This window comes from Cetorhinus maximus, chromosome 17, assembly GCF_964194155.1.
Source record: "Cetorhinus maximus chromosome 17, sCetMax3.hap1.1, whole genome shotgun sequence".
Lineage (NCBI taxonomy): Eukaryota > Metazoa > Chordata > Chondrichthyes > Lamniformes > Cetorhinidae > Cetorhinus > Cetorhinus maximus.
The window spans coordinates 84,978,174-85,003,078 of record NC_135895.1 but is presented as its reverse complement, the minus strand read 5'-3'; the positions used below and the strand labels follow the sequence as shown (position 1 = coordinate 85,003,078).

General features: G+C 43.1%; 1 protein-coding gene across 1 annotated transcript in view; it reads left to right on the top strand.

Annotated features, from left to right (window-relative positions):
- The window catches only part of astn1 (astrotactin 1), a 2,710,576-nt gene that overhangs the window by 2,521,440 nt on the left and 164,231 nt on the right, over positions 1 to 24,905 (top strand). The gene's annotated exons all lie outside the window — the stretch shown is intronic.

Here is a 24,905-nt window from a genome sequence, read left to right as displayed (position 1 = left end):
TGGCTGAGGAGGAGATGGAGGAGCTGGAGGTCTCCTCCGATGAGGAGGACGCTGACGGGGATGAGGCTCTCGCACTGGCTAGATGAGGCAGGAGCACTCAGGAGGCCCTCATAGCTGCCAGATTTGTGGAGGATGATGACGACATGCAGTGAGACGCCCCCCGTAGATTCTCACATCGCAGTTGTGAATGCTTGACTCCAGTCTGGCTTATTGCAGCGCCAATACCCTCTGTGAGAAGGCTCCTGTCATGGAGATGCAGTGGAGGCCCTAATAGTAACTTGATTGCAGGAGGATGATGACAACATGCAGCGAGGACACTCCATAGATCTTCACACAGCCTCTGAGAATGTCTGACTCCTGTCTGGCCGAGGGCAGCTTGCTTGCGCTCCATGACCAGGGCCATCTCAGAGACGCAGCCATGAAACTTTAGATGCATTTGATGCTGTGTCCGCCTTCAGCACCTCAGCCCTTCAGGAGCTGGTGCACAGCATCACTGGTCGCAGATGCTGGTGTGATGGGGGCCAGCCCCATCTTAAAGACGCTAAGCGTGCACAGAGCGTGTGAGAGAACTCTGTGGTGCCTGCCCACTGCATTCTGGCAGCAATGACCAACACTGCCGAGGTGCAGGCATCAGTAATGTTCCCAGGGAGTGTGAGGCTGGACCATCACTGTGATCTGAAGGCCACAAGAAACACAGGGAAGAGGCCCTGGCCTGAGACACCTGCTTTTATATTGTACAGAAAGGTTTCACATCTGAATGACAAGAACACTGCTCATCAGAACAAAGCCATAGGCAGGTGGACATTCTTGGGAGTTTATTAACAATAGTGGTCACTATGAACAAGTGATTAACACCTGTGCCCAGGCTGTGCAGCTACATCTTCTTAACCCTCCTAACCCTGCCGCTATGTCTTGGTGCTCCCCGGCCATCCACAGCGGAGGTGGAGGCAGCCTGCTGACTGCTACACCCTGTCTGTGATGACTTTGGTGGGCGTCCTCTGGAGGGCTGAGACCTGGAGGGACCTGGCCTGCTTTCGGGGGCCTGTTGTATGGCAGTGGCATCCTCCTCGGCCTATGAAGCTGGATCTGCGGAGGTCACAGGAAGAGGGGAGTCAGGGGGTTTACTCCCAGAGTCATCTGGATGGATGGCCCCGGAGCGTGCACCTGCTGATCCTCCTCCCTAAGGGTGCCCGAGGGTCTCTGGCTGACTCCATGAGCAGAAGGGGTAGCTGGAGTTAGATCGAGCTGCCCAGCACCCCTCTCACATTGACACTATTGGAGGCCAACTATGGCATCAGCAATGGAGTTCAGCCTGCGCAGCAGTGCAGGACTAATGTTCTGGACCAAGGTCTCCATGACAGCCGCCATGCTACCAGTGTTGACCTTGGTTCGTTGACATGCCGGTGCTATCGCCTCAGAGTGAAGGCAGATGGACTCCTCCATCATGCCTTGCAATCTTGAGGAGTGAAGGGAACATCCCTTCCTGATGTTCCCGAGCTTGCCTTTGCAGCTCCAGCAACTGTGACATGACCGAGTCCAGAGGTTCATCATCTGACTCGGGCTCAGTAATGATCAGGCCTCCAGCTGCCCTCCGAGTGCCGGGGACCTGGGAAGTCCCTGCCTCCGCCTGCTGTGGATCAGAAACTGCGATGTGCTCACCGAGGCTACTCTAAAGCTAAGGCCCACTGCCATGCACTGTCACAGCGCAATGAGTGCATGGCAGTGACCTGCAAAAGTGGACACATCACTCGCAGCATGGTTGTCTGATGGATGTTGCACTGCTGGACCCTAACTTGGCAGAGCAGCGCCGACCTCACCATCAGCACAAGACTGGTCCCGGTCATCTCCGGCCAGCTGGATGGCTCTGTTTTCGAATTCTGTCAGAACTTTGAATTCCGGCATCCCTCTACCTGTCTGAGAACTTTCCCTCCTGTTGTGAGCCAGTTTGTCCTGCATGGATAGAGATGGGGAGAGTGTATCAGGAAACCTGCCAGGCCAGATGATAAGTATGCCTGGCCTGAGTGGGTGGTGAGTGGTCCCATCGATGGGATGAGGACAATGACGGTGAGTGTGAGAGAGTGAATGGTGATGTCCCTTGCACTGGCAGTGAGTGAGGTCCCTGTGGGTGTGTGATGGGTTTGTGAGTGTGAGAGTTGGGAGTGATGAAAAGAGCGACTTACCCTGGAGGAAGGAAGGAGATCATTCCTCCTTTTGCGGATCTGGGTGGCTGTCCTCCTCTGCAGGGTGTTTGCACTGACCACCACCGCCACCGCCTCCCAAGCCGGGTTGGTGACATTGCTATCCATCCTGCGGCCAGAGCGGGGGTACAGCACATCCCGTTGGGCCTCCACGGCATCAATCGGTTGCTCGAGGGGCCCGTCATTGAAGCGGGGGGGCTGCAGGTTTTTTGCCTTTGTTGACCATGTCTCCCGGGCAGCGGTGGTGAGCTGGTGGTGATGAGCGCTTTGCTGGCGGCTGCCTTTTAAAGATGGCAGCCGGTGTGATGTAACAGCGGGGTGATGGCGAACGGGCGAATGAGAGCCCGCCCGCCATGGAAACGGCGTGTTTCACGGGAGTGAATATATAGTGAGCCGGGCTCAGGAAGATACGGTGTGAAAACCCGCCATTTTCACTGGCGGGTAGGACTCCATTTTACCCGCCCGCTACCGCACTTAGTGCAATTCTGGGAAAATTCCGCCCCTGGTCTTGTTAACTTAGCTGATGTCAGTTGGAGAAGCACCAATGGCCCACTGCCTTGGAGAAAGGAAGGGACTGGAGGGACGGATTAAGGATGAGAAACAGCACAACTCCCGTTCCTAACTGCTATCCACTGTCCGCTACTAAAACCTGCAGTTGTTTAGATGCTCACTGAGGACAGAGCATGCACAGCTGTGATGCCGCCGCAGTCCAATAGCTAGCTTACACACATCAATCAGGACCATGACGAATGCGAGTGGGATGAGATAGCAAAGATCTGCAAAGTACTGGCTGAACTATGACCTAGGGAAGAGAGGTAATAAAACAAGGCGGGGGCACCAAGAGTTTTAATCGAGATTTGCATCCCAGTATGTTATGAACAGGATACCTCAGCAGAAGTGGTGAGTACCAGATATTGTCCCTCTCTCTACACAGATTAGCTGTCAGTCCTTTGAGTTATGGGATCATGCACAGACATCTTGCAAAGACCAATGGCGCTACACGAAAGAGAATTATGCCACTAGAAATGTGCGAAAGGGATCTTTTTCCTCTTGAGAATTCTAATGTGTACAAAGTGCCCTAGTCCTAGCAAGGACTATTCCTGCATCCATTTCCATACACTCAGTTTTAGTATCACCTCCTCACTCGTTATCATATTCAGTGATTTCCGGATTTGTCTGTACCATCCTGCCTGAGGACATTCTGAACATATTAATGTCTGGGCAGTGAGGGTGGATAGTGAGAGAAAATGAGAACAATAGGGATGTTAGGGATAGATTCACTGAATCACTGTGGATGTGTGAAAGCTCGAAGGCATGATCAGCAAGTGAATTTGAGCAGCATAGCTGACCTGTTGGACTGTCAGCTCCTGAAAATGAATACATGTGTTTCCAAGCGGACACAGGCTAATGAATGGTTGCTTTATCGAATCAATACATTGTTTTACAAAGCAGCGAAATTCCTATAGCACCCTTGTTTTGCTCCTTTTATTGCATGCACCGCTCAGTTATTCTTCCAGTGAGTGCTGTAATTTCTTGGCTGAAGAACAGGTAGCCAGCAAAAGTGAATCACAGTTGTTGTTTATTTGACGGAGTACCATTTATCAATCCCCAAAACAGCCTTGCCTGCAGATAAAACCTACTTGGTACTTAATAATGCTGCGACCTCTGTGTTAGATTAGATCCAGCACTGTATCTGATTCTGTTCGATTGCAGCTCCTTTCAAACACATAATTGAAAATAAGATGAATCAACAGAAGGAACAGCTGTTTTATATGGTTTTGACATTTTGAAAAAAAATATATTGAATGTGTTTTTTTTTAGAAAGATCAGGAAGAAGCATTCGAAGCTTAAAGGGGAAGGATGGTGAACATTTAGCATCCAGGGAGCTCCCTCATTGGTTTAAAAATATTGATTAAAATCATGCACAGTGAATTTTTGAGAACTGGTCAGTGGTGACCAGGCGTATTGGATCTCCTTGCCACCAGTCAATGCTTGGAAGGTGCCCCTTGTGCCTCAGAGTATCAGGGAAACTGAAACAATGGACCAGCAAGAGAGTCAGTGCAAAACTGGCCAACTGTGGGAGAATCAGACCACTAAGTGCGTGTTGGACGCAAAAAAGACAATGAAGGAATATTGAACTTAATTCTACTCCCTGTCCAAATTCCTATTTCTTCATGGGATGTGGGGCTGGTATCTGAATGAGCTCAAGAACAGCTTATTGTTACCTCAGTCAGTTCTAGGAGCACCCATCAAGTAGTGTGTGTGTAAACCCCCTCAAAGGCTGTAAAATGACACAGATGCCTCAGGGAACCAGGTTTGCACTGTCAAAGAATCAAAACAGCGTGTCTGAGCCATACCAAAAACGAAAAGGAAATTTGGTAACAGAAATCTGAAGTAAACCCTGAATATGGTGCAAATGATTGGCACCACATCCACAAACATTCACTCCCTCCACCATCGATGCACAGTGGCAGCAGTGTGTACCATCTACAAGATGCACTGCAGCAACTCACCAAGGCTCCTTAGACAGCACCTTCCAAACCTGTGACCGCTACCATCTAGAAGGACAAGAGCAGCAGGTAGATGGGAACACCACCACCTGGATGCTCCCCTCCAAGTCACTCACCATCCTGACTTGGAAATATATCACCGTTCCTTCACTGTGGCTAGGTCAAAATCCTGGAACTCCCTCCCTAACAGCACTCTGGCTGTGCCTGCAGCACATGGACTGCAGTGGTTCCAGAAGGCAGCTCACCGCCACCTTCTCAAGGGCAATTAGGGGAAGGGCAATAAATGCTGGCCTTGCCACCGATGCCCACATCCTATGAATGAATAAAAAAATAAAAAAAGACTTACAAGTACATCAACATCTGTAAAGAAAATACCAGTTAAAATGTCGAGCACAGTCCTTTCATCAGAACAGGAAGCTGAATGATAAGAAAATGTTTAATAGAGTTGAACCATTGAAACAAGAAGTGATGGGATGAAGGTTAAGGGAGCAACCAAGTTGTTTTGCATGTAGTCTTCCCCCTTTCCCATTCCGTGTATCCTAAGAACTCCACAACATGCTCCAGCAGAGAGGTGACACGCTGATTTACATCTTCAATTTACCACATGATAAACTCTTGGTCTCAGTTATTGAGGTTCTCCCAAGCAGTTTGAAGCTGAAAGCAGATGAGTAGTTACCCTTGATCACTTGGATATGTCTTCTAGTAGTTTTCTGTTGAGGTTAATTGGCTGATTCTGAAAGTAGGTTGCCTGTCCTGACTCTTGAGTATAAAAATAGTGCAGCAGGGAAAAGGGAAAAAAATCAAATCCTGTGTGAGGGAATGTTGTCTCTGTTGATCTTTTTCTGATTTCTCACATCTTTCTTTTTCTCAACCATGGAATTGTATCTTACTTGTTATTGCCTTTCTTTGACTTTGTTCTCACTCTCTCTATGTATTTTATTTTTATGTGCTCTTTTCTTTTCCCTCTACCCTTTTCTCCTCCCCAGGCTCACTGTTCACTTCCTCCTTCCCCTCTCGTTTCATTGCCCTCCACCACTCTTCACATGTCATCCTCCTCCTCCTCATTCTTTTAGGTTTTCCTCGCTCTTTATCTTTCATTTCCCCCCTCTTTCCTTCTGCTTCCCCAGCTTCCTCCTTTGCCCTTCCTCCGTCTCTCTCTCTCTTTCCTTTGCTCACCTGCTTTCTTGTTCTTTTACCATTGTCCCTAATCTTCTCTTTATTCTTCTCGCTGTGCTTGATACATTGGATGTAAAAAACGAGACAGTTGATTATTCAGAAGAACTGACATCACCCACTTTAAACTCAAAACGAAATTAAAAAGGACAGAAGAGTAAAATGTTTTTGTTGCAGAATGTATTATAAAAGCTGAAATTGTCTCTTGGTGATTAAGTCCTTCTTCAGTCCATTTTCCTAATTATATCTTGGAACATTTAATAGCAGGAGCCAGTTGTACTGATGTTACAGGAATAAAAAAAAAAGGCATATTTCAATGGTAATCACTTTAGGGATATTTTGGACACATATTAAGATTGAGCTTCTGATGTGGAAGATTCTAGAATAAATTATAACACGCATTGATTTGTGTTTTAATGAGTAATTGGACATTTCTTAAGTGAGACTTTTAATTATTTCAAAATTGGTCATTAAACAATTCCCCAAAGTGAATGCAGGATGATTTTTCTATCCTATGGTTCAGCTCGGTAATATTTTACAGCCCATTCTGAGACTAGGGTGTATTTCAGCAGAGTGTTTGCTTCAAGGACATGGTGTGAATACAACACACATTGATACAATGTCTCACATGAAATTAATCTGGATAGTCCTCTGCCTATTTGGTTATGTGCATGGATTCACAACACAGAAGAGAATTCAATTTTTTCAGGTCAGAAAGTAGACAGTGAAGGGAAGGCATAATCAAAGTTTATAAAATATTAAACTGGGACAGGTAGAGCGAACCCAGAATATTACTTGAAAGCAAAGTAGGAGAGTGAGAGCAGGGACCTGAGTTTAAAGCTAAATTTAAAATGGATACAGGTTTATGATTTCCTGAGAGCAGCAAATATTTCCTCAGTGGTAGAGGCAAAAGCACTTGGATTTTGTTCAAAACGCGTTTGGATACTGTCATGGGACAGTTAGTGCAGGAATTGGTTAGCATGCCAATTAATGGACTTTCATTGTCCACCTTCCTTTTCTCACCCCAATTTATAAAAAAAATTGTCCCTTATTTGGCACCCAGTTGACAGTCTCACTCAGAGGCAGTAAAGATGGCCAGCATGGTAAATGGACCTGTTATGCTGTTGCCATCGGGTTACTGTTCTCAACTGCGGCATGTGAAGGCATTTGAATTGAATACACCACAATATAGGAGTATAGAGGCCTTTGAAATGTGGATGCTAAGGCGTATGCTATAAACTCCACACACAGACCACAAGGCAAAGGAAGAGGTGCTTGAAATTGCAAGAGCAAAAAACCTCTAAAAAGTGACATCCAGGAAAGAAAATGTCGGTATTTTCACCATTTGATCAGAGCTGAAAAGCTACAGAGATCTCTTCGAGAGGGCAAAGCGGAGGGCAACAGAAAACCTAGGGGTAGCTGGATGACGGACGTCACAAAGTAGTCGCAGATGAGCAGCAGTGCATGTGTGAGGATGATGCGATTAGTGTAACATACCATGATAACAGACCCCCTGGTAGGTGTAGCTAAAAGCAGCAGCAACAGATGTTCATACTGGAGTCCTGAAATAAGAACCTTTCCACTCCCCCATATTAACATGTTTCACCCTTATCAGCATTGCCAAGAAAAGGGATTTTCAATATATGAACTCAAACTCCTAATACAGTTATTTACAACTCCAAAAAGTAACATTTGGAATTCCTGGTTCCGCTTGTTGATGGTGCTCAGTCTCATGAGCATTTTGCAACACGGTCAAGTCATACCCAATATTCAAAAATCACTGCTTACCCTTTATGCAGATAGAGATCAAATTTAAAACATAAGTGTTCGCAATTATTCCCTTCTGAATGCATGGAAGCACAGTTAATACCTGGGGCAGGATTCTCCCCCCGTTGCGGGGGAAGTTGAAGTGCGGGCACGCAGGGGCCCGCCTCTGATCGGCGCCCCCAACTGGGGGCACGGCGCCATTTTACGTGGATGGGCCAATTAAGGCCCACCCAGCGTGACGTCCTCATGGAAGCGCTATGCGCTTCCTGCTCAGGCAGGAGGGGGAATCCCTAAACCCGAGAGTGCGCTCTTTCACGCACGTGCACGAAAGAGCGCACTCATCTCCCTGAGGCAAAGTGCTGCCTCAGGGAGATCGGCTCTAATGTACAAATTATTAAAAATGGAAAAAAAAAACCTGTCACATGAGTTCGGATATGTTCATAGCTTTCTAAAAAACTTTAATTAAATTTTTTAAACCTACATGAAACCTCATCCCACCCGTGGATGAGGTTTCATGCTTTTTCTAATGCCCGCCAGGGCACCTGGCCTGGCCGCCAACCTTAAGGTTGAACGGGCAGATCCATTAATTACATTAATTATTTGTCAATGGCCTCAATTGGCCTTTGACAGGTCGGCGGGCACACAGCTGATTTTGCTGAGCCCCCGCCTCCCTGAAAATCTAAATGGGGCGCGGTGACATTGGGAGTTCCGCCCAACGTCACTGCGTGTCATTTTACCCGTTGGCGAGCTGGCCCCACCCCCCCCGCTCGCCGATGGGAAAATCCTGCCCCTGGTGTTCACGAGGACCTGTGTAAGGACAGTTAGCATCCGACCTGAGATAAAGTGCCCCGGAATTTGGGCTTTTCATTCCGAGATGGCGGGGTACTCCTGAAGTCGAGCCCATGGACCCCAGAATGAGTGCTGAGGAAGTGGGTGCGGAAGCAGGCTTGGCTGTTCAAGATTTTATAAAAAGCAATAAAACAAATACAGCCCTCCAGCCCTCACCCTCCCACAGACTTCTCATGCCGCATCCATGCCAACACATGCCACCTTATGCCCCTCTACCCACCCCTTCAGTCCATGATACACTTTATGCTAACCTATACCCCTCTATATAACCCCTATGACTCTCACACTCTACATGCCAACATATGCCCTATTACCTACCACCCCATGGCCCTTTATATCCCCTATGCCAAATTAGTAGCAACTCCTGCCAATCCATGCCTCTTCCCCACCTATCACCCTTTTCCCTTACACCTATCATGCCAATTCACCCAGAATCCACCATGGAGAGAACTCAGGACCTATTCTTAGATTAAATAAATAAAACCCTAAGCGCCTATTGCAGGTTTTACTTTAAATAAAAACTCTCATTCATAAAAAACCCATTCACTACACCCTTTTTTATGCAAACATTTCACTGAAGTGCTTAATCCCTCATAGAAACAAATATTGGAATTCATAGCCCCTCTTAAAAGAGTCCATAACCACTTGGAGCTGTCAATCAAACTGTGAAATGGGAGGCACTCTGCTGTGATAATAGAAGGTTGTGAAATCAGTCATGCAGCACTAACCCAGGCTTATGGCATCAGACAGTGAAATAGCAAGCAACTGTTTTTTTTTAAACACTCCAAGAGCTTTAAATGCCTTAATAGCTTAACAGTTGTCTTTGGCAGTTCTTCTTGACACTTTTGACAGTTCCAATGAATTTGACAGTTAATTAGTTAATGCACTTTTAATGCACATTCATGCCTAATTTTAACAATCCCAATGGCACCTGACTTCTCCCAAAGGGCATCTGATTTCCCCCAAAGGTGTCCCAGGGCCATACCCAAAAGGATACTCTATCTCTCTAAAGGCCTCTGCAAAGTTTAGACCTGCTTCTACCAGGTCTAATCTGCACACATCGTCTTTCCCACTCCTGGCTAATGAAAATCAGATATGATTGGAGGCAGCTGTTGTTTTATATGGGCGGCTGCTTCCGTGAAATACGTATGTGCAAATCCTGACCCGGGCCCACTCCCACTCCCCCGAAAATGATAGGTGCCGTGTTTTGGGGTGGGACCTCCAAATTTCAGCCTCTTCTCCCATTTTTGCAACAGCAAAGAGGCTCTCCATCATTGCAAATTCCATGCCCTGGTGTTCATATCAATGTGCGTAAGGACAGTTAACACCTGGTGGGTCTGTGAAAGGGCAGTTAACACCTGCTGGGTCTGTGAAAGGACAGTTAACACCTGCTGGGTCTGTGTAAGGACAGTTAACACCTGGTGGGTCTGTGTAAGGACAGTTAACACCTGGTGGGTCTGTGTAAAGACAGTTAACACCTGGTGGGTCTGTATAAGGACTGTTAACACCTGGTGGATCTGTGTAAGGACAGTTAACATCCGGTGGGTCTGTGTACGGACAGTTAACACCTGATGCTCTGATGGAATTGTGTAAAGATCTAGGAAAGAGCAAAGCACGAGTAAGCAAAATGAGGCAAGTTCACCTAAGCATAAGGTTGCCAATGAATATGGATGTGACTGTTGATTGTATTGCCAGATGTGGAAGTGATATGTGGTATGCCTCAAACTGAATCTAATTGATCTGGGGTGGATTTAAGCAGAGTTTCCAGTGGTCAAATGACTCAATTCCTGATTTTTGTACTTCCTGTTCATATATGGAGTTTCCGTATCTACAATTGTCTCTGCCCTTGTGTATTCATTAAGTTACTCCCCCTTGTTAATTGCTGTGAATGACATTGAATCTATAGATGGTCCAAACATGTTCTAATATATTCATGCTGCAAACGGTTTCTGATCTGGAGATGAATCAATCCTGTCACGTCATTCCGAGAGCTCTCCATAGGCCATGTGACTTTCCTGCCTGACTCCTTAATTAATCTACATTAGTTATTCTCAGCCTCTGTTGTTTAATGAGCACAAGTACATATTCCTTTCATTAGCAAGTTAATTATACCAATCTCCTCACTGTTGGGCTCATTTATCTTTTAATAATAATAATTTCAGATGTCCTGTTAATTAATTGAAATAAGTCTGAGACAAGACGATTAATTAAATGTCCTGGCAACAGTGATTTATGCAGAAAAAAATGTGTTGGTGCTGAGGCTGTGTTAAAAAGGTAACACTGCAGTGAGTGCTGGGAAATCAAACAGATTCATTGCTTATGTTCCAATGAAAAGCCCATGGCTTTCAAATTCCATTGGCTGGGATGGCAGAACATCTTGGGGGAGCAGAAATTTTGTTGGCCCTAGACTTCCTTCCCCACATCCCAGTAGCTCCGACCGCTTTGTGGTCCCTTGGACCTTCTGTCCCATTTTCCTAAAGGGATCATTCTTCACATGAACTTAGGCAATCAGGACAAGTGAGCTATTATACTGTGAAGGATGCAATGCAACAGCCTGAATCTACCTTGTCACCCACAACAGACATTGGGGGATAATTAAATGGGAGCCATGGCTGACCAAATCCTAATTCTTCCCAGTTGTGAGTACATGACATCAGTTACTGCCATCCCAGTTAAGGTCAGTGAGGTCGCCATGACTAAGGATCTTTGGGGTGGGTTGATGCATCTAAGCATCAAATCATTGGACTATTTCTATGGAATGTGTTGTCATAAAATAAGTGGGTTTCTTACATCTTCTTTCACTGTCACTAGTGAGCAATCCTCGCAGAGCATTAGTGTCATTGAAAAACGAGCAAGTGTTTATTATTTTGCTGTCCTTTCTCTCCAAGTATTGGACTAGCATTGCATTGCCCACAATGAAAGCATATTGTCTGTAATGGGGATGTATCATCTACAATCTCATTCCTTAAGGAAGGTGGGTGTTGTTTTGGTTAAGGCTCACTCCAGGTACTTGCTTATGCCCCCGCACCCTCCCCCCCCCACCCCCCCCACCCCGTCCCGTCCCCCCCAGTGCAAAAGTTTGCTTGATAACTAAGCCCAACCCCCATGAATCAATGCACAACCTTCTGCATGAAATAGTCTAGTGCTTAACCGTAACTTTGACCTCTCCAGTAAATGAGCAATTGATTCCCCATGTTGAATTTCAGATTACAAAATTATCTATTAAGTTTATTATAGGATTAACATTCACAATATTAAATAAAAGAGCAAATGGGCTTTTTTTCACAATGCTACAAAAAGGGAGATGGAGGCGAGGTCACTGGGCTAGTAATCCAGAGGCTCAGGCTCATCCCCTGGTGACATGGATTCGAATTGCATCACGGCAGCTGGTGGAATTTAAATTCAATTAGTAAAATCTGAAATATAAAGCTGGCCTCAGTAATGGTGATCTTGAAACTATCATTGATTGTTGTAAAAACCTATCTGGTTTATTAGGGAAGACACCTTTATCTTGCCTGGCCTACACGTGACTCCAGATGCACAGCAATGTGGTTGACCCTTAACTGCCCTCTGAAATTACGTAGCAAGCCACTCAGTTCAAGGGCAATTAGGGATGGGCAACAAATACTGGCCTTGCCAGCGACACCTCCATCCCACAAAAGAAAAAAATAAGAGAAGTCTGTAAAAGTTGACTTTAAATGTAACTGGGTGGTTCTCCCACTCAAAACAATGTTTCCAACCACTCGTCCATCTCCAAGATGGAGCAAAGCTGGCAGCCTGGTAAATAAACACTTCTTTTTAAAATGCACAGAAACTTCCATAGTGACTCTCCTACCCAGTAGTAGAGTACATACTACGACCAGCAAAGCAATACCAAATACGCTAGGCATAGGTGTTTTTCATGTGCTATGGCACTCTGCTGGGTGCAGTTGGCAATATGGGGGTATAGGAGGTCTGTGTGTTATTTAGCACTGTGCTGGGTACGGTTTGCACTTTATTGGGTAGAGTTGGCATTGCACTGGGTACAGTTGGCACCACTGGATACAGTTGGCTCTGCATTGTGTACAATTGGGATGGTGCTGGGTTTAATAAACTGCTGTACTTTGTGTTCCAACTGTCATTGCAATTGGTATTGTGCAAGGTACAGTTGACTCTGTTGGGTTTAAGACAGTGCTTCAGTTTATGCTGTATTCTTTCTGAGGTGGTGCTGGATATCTGTTTACTGTGTTTTGACTAAGGGCGTGACTAGTGACTGAATCAATTTGGGATGCACTGAGACATTTCTATGTGTGTTGTACCATGCTTTGCTCCCTACGTTAATAGCTGGATAGTATGCTGTTTCTGCAGATCTTGCAGCTCTCTGTACTGAGCATGCCCGGCTTGTCAGTATGAGGTAAAAGGAAAAAATGTAAAGGCTAGAAACTGAAATTAACATTGAAAATTTTGTAGTATCATGATAATGAAGGAAAAAAACACCGAATTGTGTCCTGAAATATTGGACATCAAACGTAAGACTTGAGTTTTTAAAAAATGCACACAAGCCACTGGCTGGAAAGCTGCAGGGTGACTTCTAAGAGGTAATGGAACCCCACCCTGTTGCCAGACAAGGTACTTCTAAAGACATCCAGAAACTAATTGCTCCCTCTGGTAAAGACAATGGCACATAATGGGAGCTGAGTATCATCTTATCAAGAAATCCTGTGAGCAATGCCCAGACAGATTTGTGAATTTGCTTCCCATTTGGAATATACAAAAAGGGGGTTAAAAGTGAGCTGAAACGCTGCCTTGGGGTCTGTCTGTTGGTGGGTGTTCTGAGAGAGAGAGCAAGTGCTGGAAGTTTGACTCAGGAGTACCAGCCACACACAGTGCCCCTGCAAATTGCCATTTTGCAGTTATCCTGATCACGCTCTCTACAGAAGTCAATGCTACTGGAACTTCGAAACCAACTATTCACCTATTGAAGTCAAACTCTACTGGAACCTCGAAACCGACTATTTGTTTACCTAAGTAAACACTATTGGAGCCTCAAAACGGACCATTCGCCTACCAAAGTCAATTCTACTGGAATCTCGAATCACAACAGCCGCAATATTCAATCACCCAGTCCCCACAAGTCAAGGACTGTTCCGTGTACCTTTTACATATCTTCACTTACGTCAAGCTAAATTCATTCTTTTAACATGTATAACAGTATTTGCATGTGTTTTTACCTTTTCTTGCCTTTAGTAGCTAATACACTTACCCTTACCTTTAACTCAAGAAAGTCTGATTAAATTGGCTCCTTCAAAATGAGAACAATTGAGTCTGGGAAAAAGGTATCCGCAAAAGGGATCCTTTATAGATTAAACTTTGTTACGACCAACAGAGGTGGTGGCGGTGGAGGGAGGGGAGGCGGTTGCTGAATCAAGACAGGGAGTCAGTTCATTCCTTCTCACCCGGGGCATAACAGTTTGGGGGTGTCCCAGTCAGACGGTGACAAATTGAGGGGTCTCGCCAGGGTCAACAATTTTGGGGAGCCTCACCTGGGGGTGGGTCATAACAGTAGCTGCGTAGCTGCTCAGTCAGCATTTGTAAAGAGAAAATAGGAGAGTAAAGATGAGCTTTGATAAAGAATTTCCACCCAACACATTAACCCATCTTTTCTCCTTTCAAGTGTTGACAGAGCGACAGTTTTCATGGTTTTATTTTAGGTCTCACAGCACACTCTAGTGAACTAATTCCTCTATTACATCTGGAAATCTCATAAAAATGTGGTTAAAGTCTCATTAAAGTAACTGTTTTAGACGCACGGGCCATTTAATACATCAGCTACATCCTGTACCACAAGTCTGTACCTGAGAGCTCAAGATCTTGAGTTTCATGAGGATGCATGATCTCCAATGGGTGCAGTCCACTTGGTCAGCTATGTGGTTGTTGAATTAAATGACTTGCATATATCTGCCAGAAGAGGAGATCGGACCCATTCTGGTAAATGTTTAGGGTGATATCAATTAAGTTGACATTGCAACATTAACTTCTGTGTAGCCTCAAATCACTTGACTGGAGCCAACACAGTACACCTTCAACAATTAATTTGCTATTTTCATGAGACTCAACGGAGATGAAGCAGTGTGATGGACATGCAATTTCACAGCACATTAATTATGACACCTACTTTAACATGAGGACAGTAAGTGTGGTTAAAGCCCCTCACCTTAACACTAAAGCTGCTGGAATTGGAGAGGAGACCCTCATTTTAGCATTAGAATTGAATAGATTGGGGGGAAATGGTCCTCATGTTGGGGTTACGATAGTTCGGATCGGAGGGAGTCAGCTGTGCAGCAATCTGTCTGTTCTATGTATTGTAATAGATGTAGACATCCCAATGATTGACATAGGAAATGTTCATGCATGACTAACAGAGGATTGAAGTGATGCCTAGGACACAGTGTTTTTGAGCAGAGGTATTTCTGCATGTTAATTCATTTCATCATCTTCACTGTAATATTGGGATGATAGAGAGTTTTATCATTTGCAATTGCAGCATTGCCATTCATGGGATAATTGTGGGACAGAAAGCAATGTTAGGAATAGAATGATAGGTAACTGGATGTAAGTGTTTAAAATTTGCTTGGATGTGTTTAAAATTCTTCAAAATGGAAGCCTCTATATCACAAGGCAATATCAAATTAGCATCACATGACATACTCAGAACATAATCATTTTTAAAGTGTAATTTTAATATACATCTTCCACTAATGCTGCCCAATATTCAATCCATTAACAATAATAAAGGAGGGAAAGGATTAGGAATGTGTACAGATAAAGTTAGCATTGGAATAGTTTTGAGTGGGGCATAAACATTGGCATTAGACCAGTTGGGCCAAATGGCCTGTTGTTACAGATAGGGACAGATAATTTCCCCATTTTCCCCACCTCCAGACTGACTGCAGCAAGATGCACTTTAGAGAAGGGGTGTTTAAACCCCTTGAATGCTGTGGCTTTTAAGAACAGACACAGGACAGGCTTTCTTGTAGGTTTAAATTAAAATCAAGAATTAATATTTATTTTCTCAACAGCTGAAATGTAATCACAACAGCACCCACACACTCATTAAGCAAGACAGCCACACACAAGAAAAGATGTTTTTAAGAAATTGAGCATGCGCTTAGATTTCGTAAAGAATCAAAAAGGTCACTTCTATTTTCAGTCCTCAAAATGGTAGTTGGAAACTTTACAGGCCTGAGGTTTCTAACTTGGTTCATTGATGATAATTGAGATTGGAAGTTTCTGGTGAGGAACTCATAGTGACATAACTCCAAGCAACAACAGGTTTCTGGCTTTTCCAGTCGAAGTTGTATTTGGGCCCCTGTAGTGAAGATATAATTCTGCAGGTAAAACTAATTAGCCCCACTTCCACGCCTATGGTGAATTTTCTAAGCAGGGTTCTTCCTTTATTGGGCGAGATCCTTTCCCTCTGTGGCCTTTGTCCCAGATTGCCTGCCCTGGGCTGTCCTTGTTAATTAATAAGGTATTTCCTATCATGAGCCAGTTTCTGTCATGTGACCACAGTATGAATGTTCCTATTGTCCACACAAATTCTGTTTGTACTAGTGGAAAAGATTTGAATATATTCTATTCACAACTCAGAAACAGTATTACACCCATGTCATATGTCCATGACCTTATGAGAAAGATTGACATTTTTACTTTTAAAAGGCATCATGGAATATGGATAATTTGCCTTGTCAAGATGGACTCTTTGGGGCTGGGGGGAGGGGGGAGCGCTGAGGTGACTTTTCATATTCTATACAGACAGGGACCAACTCATGCCTGGGCATTTATCTGGGAAGTCAGTCAAATTTAAATGACACACAACTGGGGATGAATATCGGCCATTTGCACCTTCTTGTGGTAAAGTGGTTTCCTTCATACCCATCTTTGTGGGTTTTCAATTTGCAGACACCAAGTCTGGGTGATTATTGTATCTCATTGTATTGTAGACATGTCAAAAATAATAACTGTTACCTCCACAAGTGATCTGTTGCATTCTGATGTCTTTTCAATGGAATGTCCCCAAAGGGTCATGTACATTGTAATGACTTCCCAGATACATGCCCAGACATGAGTTGGTCCCTGTCTGTACAGGATACAAAAGAAGGTCACCTCAACACTCCTCCCTCCCCCCATCCCCACGGAGTCCATCTTGTCAAGGCAAATTATCCATATTCCATGATGTTTTTTCAAAGTAAAAGTGTCCAGCTTTCTCATAAGGTCATGGGCATATGACATGGGTGTAATACTGTTTCTGCGTTGTAAGCAGAATATATTAAAATCTTTTACACCAGTATAAACAAAACTTGCTGATTCCCCATGATTGGTCTTCAGTGTGCAGCTTTAATTAGGGAGAAAGTAATTTGGTCCCTTGAATCTGTTCAGCATTAAATTAGATCATGGCTGATCTCTGACCTAATTCTATCCACCTTCCTTGGTTCCATAATCCTCAATACCCAGCTTGCCTAAAAAAGTAATCAATTTCAGTTTTGAAATTTGCAATAGATCCCTAGTCTCAATTGCTTTTTGGGGACAGGGAGCCAGATTTCTGCTAACCTTTTGTGTGTAAATTGATTTCATGTCATCATTCCTGAGCTGCCTAGCTCGGATTTTACGATTCCCTTGACCCAACAGAGGAAATAACTTTGTTGTATCCCATCAACTCCTTTAATCATCTTAAACACTTCATCTCAATCACCCTTTAATCTCCTTTATCCAAGAGAAAACAAGGCTAGTCCATGCAACCCGCCCTCATAATTTAACCCTTTTAGCCCCAGAGGAACGTAGGGCCTAGAAGCAGGAGTGGGCCATTCGGACCTTTATGCCGATTCTGCCATTCAATAAAATCATGGACAATCTGGCTGGGGTCTCAATTCCACTTTGCAGTCTGTCTCCCATAACCCTTGACTCCCTTGTCTATCAAAAATCTATCTAACTCGGCCTTGGATAAATTAAATGACTTAGCCTCCACTGCTCTCTGAGGAAGAGAACTCCACATAAATCCTCTGAAAGAAAAGAATTCTCCTCATCTCAGTATAAAAATGGAGACCTCTTACTCTTAAACTATGTCCCTTAGTTCTAGTCTCCCCCACAATTAGAAAGATCCTCCCTACTAAGTCCCCTCAGTATCTTATATGTTTCAATAAGATCACCTCCTCATTCTTCTAAACTCCAATGGGTCTCAGTTCAACCTGTTCAACCTTTCTTCACAAGATAAGCCTTCATTCCAGGAATGAGTCCAGTGAACTTTCTTTGTACTGCTTCTAATACAATTATATCATTTTTCAAATAAGGAGACAAATACTATACACAGTATTCCAGATGTGGTCTCACTGAACTGTGGTAAAACATCACTACTTTTACATTCCACTCCCCTTGGAGTAAGCACCACATTCCATTTGCATCCCTGATCACTTGCTGTACCTGCATACTGACTTTTTGTGACTCATGTACCAGGACACCCTGATCCCTCTGTACTGCAGAGTTCTGCAATCTCTCTCAATTTAAACAATACATCCCTTCTCCATTCCTCCTGCCAAAGTGAACAAGTTCACATTTTCCCACATTATATTCCATCTGCCAACTTTTTCCCATTCGTTGAACCTATCTATATCCCTTTTCAGACTCTCTACCTCCTCTTGACAACTTACTTTCCTACCTATCTTGGTGTCATCGGCAAATTTAGCTACCATACATTCGGTCCCGTCATCCAAATGATTGAGGTAGATCATAAATCACTGAGGCCCAAGCACTGATCCTTGCTTATTGCTTCCTCAAAAAACTCTAATAAATTAAACATGATTTCCCTTTCACAAGCCATGTTGACTCTGCCTAATCCCATTATGATTTTCTAAGTATCGTGCTATAACCTCCATAATAATGGATTCTAGAAATTCCCCTATGACAGATGTTAGGTTAACTGGCCTGTAGTTCCCTGCTTTCTATCTCCCTCCTTTCTTGTATAAAGGTGTTACGTTAGCTATTTTCCAATCCGTGACGACCATTCCAGAACCTAAGGAATTTTGGAAGATTATAACCAATGCACCAACTATCTTTGCAGCCCCTTCCTTTAAGACCCTAGGATGCAGGTCCTGGGACTTGTCAGCCTTTAGATCTAATAATTTTTCCAGCACTTTTTCCCTGATGACGGTGATTGTTTTAAGTTGCTCCCTCCTGTTCACCTTTTGATTTTCAAGTATCTTTGGGAAGTTTTCCAAGTCTTCTACAATAAAGACAGACACAAAATACCTGTTCAATGCCTTCACTATTTCCTTGCTTTCCATTATCAGTTCCTCAGACCCACTCCCTAGAGGACCAAAACTAGCTTAACTTACTATTTTCCTATTTAAATACTCTTACTATCTGTTTTTATATTACTAGCTAGCTTTCTCTCATTCTCAACTTTCTCCCCCATTATTTTGTTCAGTCATTCTTTGCTGGTTCTTAAAACCTGGCCAATCTTTTGACCTACCACTAATCTTTGCATATTTGTACAGTGTTTCTTTCAATTTGAGACTATCCTTAGCTTTCTTATTCACTCACAGATGATACATCATTCTTTCTTTATTACTAGGATAAATCTTTGCTGAGAGTTATTACATATTCCCCTAAAAGTCTGCTTCTGCATCTCCACTAGTCCTACAGTTTAACCTAGTATCTCAGTTCACTTTAGCTAGCTCTGCTTTTATACCCTTTATTCAGGTTTAAAACACTAGTCTTAGAGCCCACACTGCACCCCTTCAAACATGAAATTCTGATTGCTGTCACCTAAAGGCTCCTTCACCATGAGGATATTGATTAATCGCGTCTCATTGTTCATTACCAGATCTAGAATAGCCTGCTTCTTGGTTGGCTCCAGCACATACTGTTCTAAGAAATTGCCCTGCATGCACTCGAGAAGCTCATTTTCCAAGCTACCTTTGCCATCTGATTCATCAATCTACATGTAGATTAAAGTCAACCATGATTATTGCAGTACCTTTCATACAGACCCAATTTATTTTTTCCTGTATACTCTATCCTACAGAGTAACTACTGTTAGGGGGCCTATAAATCACCCACAAATGACCTCTTACTTTTCCTATTTCTTAAATTGATCCAAACTGATTCTACACCTTGCTCTATGGTCGCCTTTTATTATACTAATGACATCCTTAATTAACTGAGCTACCCCAACACCATTTCCTAGTTTCCTATCTTTTCAAAATATCAAATACCTTCAATATTCAGATCCCAGCCTTGGTAACTCTGCAACTATGTCTTCGTAATGGCTATCAGGCCATACATATTTATTTCTATCTGTGCTAACAATTCATCCATTTTGTTACAAATGCTGCACACATTCAGATACAGAGCCTTTAACTCTGTACTTCTACCATTTTTGCAATCTCCTTATTACAAGGGGATTCGAGTACAAGAATAAAGAAGTCTTGCTACAGTTGTACAGGGTTTTGATGAGACCACATCTGGAGTACTGTGTGCAGTTTTGGTCTCCACAGTTAAGAAAGGATACACTTCCATTGGAGGCAGTGCAACAAAAGCTCACTAGATTGGTCCCTGGGGTGTGGGGGTTGCCCTGTGATGAGAGGCTGAATAAATTGAGTTAATATTCTTTGGAGTTTAGAAGAATGAGAGGTGATGTCATTGAAACCTACAAGATCCTGAAGATCCTAAATGCTGAGAAACTATTTCTGTTGGTCAGCGAATCTAAAACACAGGGGCACAGTCTCAGGATAAGGGACCATTCATTTAGGACTGAGATGAGGAGAAGTTTCTTCACTCAAAGGGTTGTGAATCTTTGGAATTCTCTACACTAGAGGGTTGTGGATGCTCCATCGTTGAATACATTTAAGGCTGGGATAGACAGTGACTCTGAGCTGAAGCTACTCAAGCCACTGATACTACAGACATATTTGTCCTGGATCACTCTGGAGTCCAGTAACTTCCACAAGCTGTAGTCACAACACATCATTTGCCATCTTTATTACGTGTTAATTAATTAATTATTATTTTCTTAATTAATTTATAATTGATAAACCCTACTACTTGCAATGAGCTTTAGTACTGTTAGTATACCTTACTAGTACAATTAATGAAACCTTAAAATAACTGATAAATTACGAGTTTTGAAAGATAAATGAGCAAAGTACTCACCAACCAATCACTTCCCTGTTTCCCTCCTTCCTGACTGCACTAAATTCCCTCACTCACCAACTTCCTAAGTTCACACTCTGTGGCTAGCTGCACTCACTGATAAACTGCTGTCTTTGTGCTTGTTTACTTCCCCAGTGTTGTTCTGGTGAAACCCCAATGTCAGTGTGTCTTTCCTGAGGAATGGAGTCTAACTGAGCTTTCTGTAATGTAACATAACTTTTGCCCCTATCTATTTTAGTTCTCTTGAGGCAAAACCATAATTTCATTAGTCTTTTTGTGTATCTATGTACCAGCATTAATGACTTCTGTACTCTAACCCCAAAATATCTCTGCCCATCCACTGCTCCTAGCTTCTCACCATTTAAGAAATACGCTGATCTGCCTTTCTTGGGTTCAAAGTGAATGGCCTCACACTTCCACACACTGAAATCCATCCGCCACTGTTTTACCCGCTCATTTAATCTATCAATGTCCGTTTGCAACTTTCTGCTTCCATTGACACTGCTTAACTGTGCCACTATTTAGCTTTGATAATGATAGAATTCCTCATTTAGAGATTCTACGAGCAGCAGCCAACCATTAAACTCATGTTAGCAGCAATATCATTACAAAATATATGGTGAAACATTAAAATTGCATTGTAGATCAGTATCATTATACAGGCATTTTCCATGTTTTCATGTTTTATATGTAGCGCAGTAGCATTATATCAAAAATATTGATGCTATTAATTTATATATCAGGCAATGTTATTTCAGAGATGTTACATTTTATCAGATTATATTAAAGACAGTGTCATTATACTCGAGCATATCCATGTTACTGCATTATGTAAGGTGATGTTATTTTCTTGGATATATTGTAAGGAAAGTCAAGAGTACAAGAGTCTACAGTGACAGCTACAGAACTAGCCAAAGGATCAAATTGCACAGAATCACAATGGGGGTGAGAATTCTGGTCACTCGTTACAGGCAGTACATAACACTGTACCTGAGCACTGGTAACCTCGTTAAAAAGTGTTTCTTTCTGCCTATATAGCTGGTTAACCTGATTGACAGGAAGATAAGCAAGGTGCCTTTGGCATTGGTTGGTCCTATGATCACCCACCTGCCAACGGGAAACTGGAGTCAAGTCAACCTTCTGTTGCAGAACTGGAACTCAGGTGTCTGAGCCAGACAGGTCTCCTGGCCACCGTATTTGTGATTCGCCAGTTGTTGAGTGACCTGGAGGAACAGACCTCCTACAGGCTTCCTACTCAGCTGTAGATGTCATTGTAAATCAATGTCATGGCAGGCAGCAAGTTCCCAGCTGGACTAACAACAGAAAGCTTACTCATTCTAGTACACCGCACAGTTATAGCCAGCTAAACTCCAGTAGTACCCCTACGTACTCTTGTAGCTCTCAATCTTTAGCACTCGTTACGATGATGAGGCTTATAAGATTGTTATATTTTGGGGCTGTGTCTTTAATGTAGGATTAAATGAAGGGGGCCAAGTGTTCTGAAGCCTGCCTAACAAAAAGTCTGCGTAACATGGCTGTTAAAAATTAAAGAGAGGCCTAGGTTGTTTTGCTGGGAAGAAAATGTAAGGTATTCACACTTGGAGACAATGACAGCAGCATCTGTTCTTACTGTGATTAGACTGGTAGTCTCTAAAATTCCAGGAAGCCGTTGAGAATGTCAAGTTGTAAACGGTAATGCTTTAAACTGACAATTTACTTCCAAGATAAAAGAGAGTTGGGGATCTTTAGGATATATAATCAGGATTTCTACCTGGATACAAGGCCTAAAAGATTTACATTGCCATGGAGAAGGGCTTTGAGAGGGGAAGGGTTTCTAACATAACCAAGAAAACTCACAGGCTGAGTTAATATGCCAGGATCTGGCAAAGAGAGAGAGAGCAGATAGAGTTTCAGTGGTTCACTGGGCAGGACTGCGGGTGAGACATTGTGCTCCGATTGAAAAGACCAAATTCATGAGGATTTTAAATGAGGCTGGAAGATTTGTCTAGCTTGCACTTGAGGGAGAATTGCCAAGAAAACTGTGAAAGACAGTCCCGGGGTTAAAAGTTATCAGGCTAGGGAAGGAAATGGATGGGAGTAAACCCTCGAGAGCTGAGAATCACTTTGGATTGGGTTGAGAAAAATCAAATGATTATTTCAAGGACAGTGTAAAGGATACCTGTGAAACAGGCTTGTCAGCTGTGTTAAAAGTAAATGGGGAAAAATCTGTTCTACAGTTTAAAGTATGTGGTCTACAAAAATAGTATTTAGAAAGTAGGGCTTTTAGTCTGTTTATTACAGTAAAAGTCTTAAACCTTGAAATCTTGTGATATCATCATTTCAGCTATCGAATAGAAGTTTGAATTTCTTCTTTTAATGTCATCAGTTTCTACGAAGATCAAACCATTTTTGATCAAATCCTCTCAGTGTAGTAATTATGGTTTTATTTAGTGTGTAATGTACCTTTAAGAACAATACTTGTTAGGGAAGATCACATGATCCATAGTAACCAATAGGAGAGTAGTGCGGGCTACCTCCACAGTCAGTGTAGAGATAGAGTTAGAGTTGAAAGCGCACGTGCATTTGCTGCCCAGTATATTGTAAATAAACGTTATGTTTCCACTCAAGAAGTATCTGCAGTTCAACTGTACCACTAATAGTACAACTCGGCCACCCTACAACAAACTGGCGACGAGGATAAAACAGGATTGAACAGAAGGAATCAAGTTAAAAATAAATCAGCACTGTACATCTCCCAGTGATTGTAAGTAGCAAGCTCCGTTAGAATTGAAGAAGTTATCCCTCTCAAAAATGGCACAAGTTGGGAGAATTGATCCTTTTGAACCAGCCACAGATGATTGGTCTCAATACATTTAGCATCTCACGTTCTTTTTTCAAGCAAATGAGATTACAGGGGAAGAGAGGAGGTGAATGATCCTCTTGAATACGTGTGGGAGCAAAACCTATGGTTTGATTCGAAGTTTGACGACACCCAGTGCCCCAGATTCGATGAATTTTGATGAATTGGTGGACCTCGGAAAGGGTCATTTTCAACCCAAGCCCTCAGTCATGATGCAGAAGTTCCGGTTGAATTTGCAAAATAGAGCCCCGGGAGAGACAATTGCATGCTACATTGCAAATTTGAAGCAGCTAATAGAACATTGTGAGTTTGGTACGACTCTAAAAGACATAGTCAGAGATCGTTTAGTGTGTGGTGTGAAAGAGGACTCTATTCAGAAAAGATTATTGTCCAAAGTGAATCTGGATTTCAAGAAGGTGCTAGAGAAAACGCTGGCCATGGAAAGCGCAATAAGAGATTCACAAGCAATACAGGGTGTGCAAAATGGCGCCGTCCTCCACATCGGGTGGGAAACCTCAGCCGAAAGTGGCACGAAAAAGCGAGACTCTGCCAAGAAGCGGAAAACAGCCCCAGCCAGCCGAAGAATAAAGAAAAATAACTTAGCAGCAAAATTGAAGAATAATTTTAACAGAGATGGAAACAATCAGTCTTTTAGCGATTGGCAGTTTAAAAAAATTGAATGCTACTATTGTCACAGAAATGGACATATGATGAAGCAGTGCAAGGAAAGATTCAAGCCGACTTGTGAACTGAAGAAGAAGCCCAATGAGATCCCCAATGTAGAAGAGCCTGAAACACCAAATTCAGATATTTACTCGTTGTTTAATCTGAAAGTTAGAAAGACAGAACCAATATTTATCACAGTGAAAGTAAATAGCAAACCTGTTAGAATGGAAGTGGACACGGGAGCTTCCACTACAGTAACTGGGGAACATACCTTCAGATATTTGAATAATGGGAGAACATCAATTAAGTTTGGAACAAATAGCTGTCAAGCTAAAGACATATACAGGTGAAGACATTCAAGTAAAAGGCATAAGCAGAGTAACTGTCCATTATGGAAGCCAATCATTGCTACCCACGATGGTGGTAGCAGGTGAAGGGCCAAGCCTCCTGGGGTGAGATTTGTTAAAGGAGATTAAGTTAGAATGGTCCAAAATCTGTCATTTGTGAGCAAGCGCACTACCGCAACTCCTTAAAAAATACGCCACCACCTTCCAGGACGACCTGGGAAAAATCCAGGACATGCAGGCCAAAATTTATGTGGATCTGAAAGCAACCCCTCGCTTCATCAAACTGTGTGCAATGTCAGAAACTGCAAATGTTGCCAGTAGACCCTGAGTGCGATTACACATTGACTAC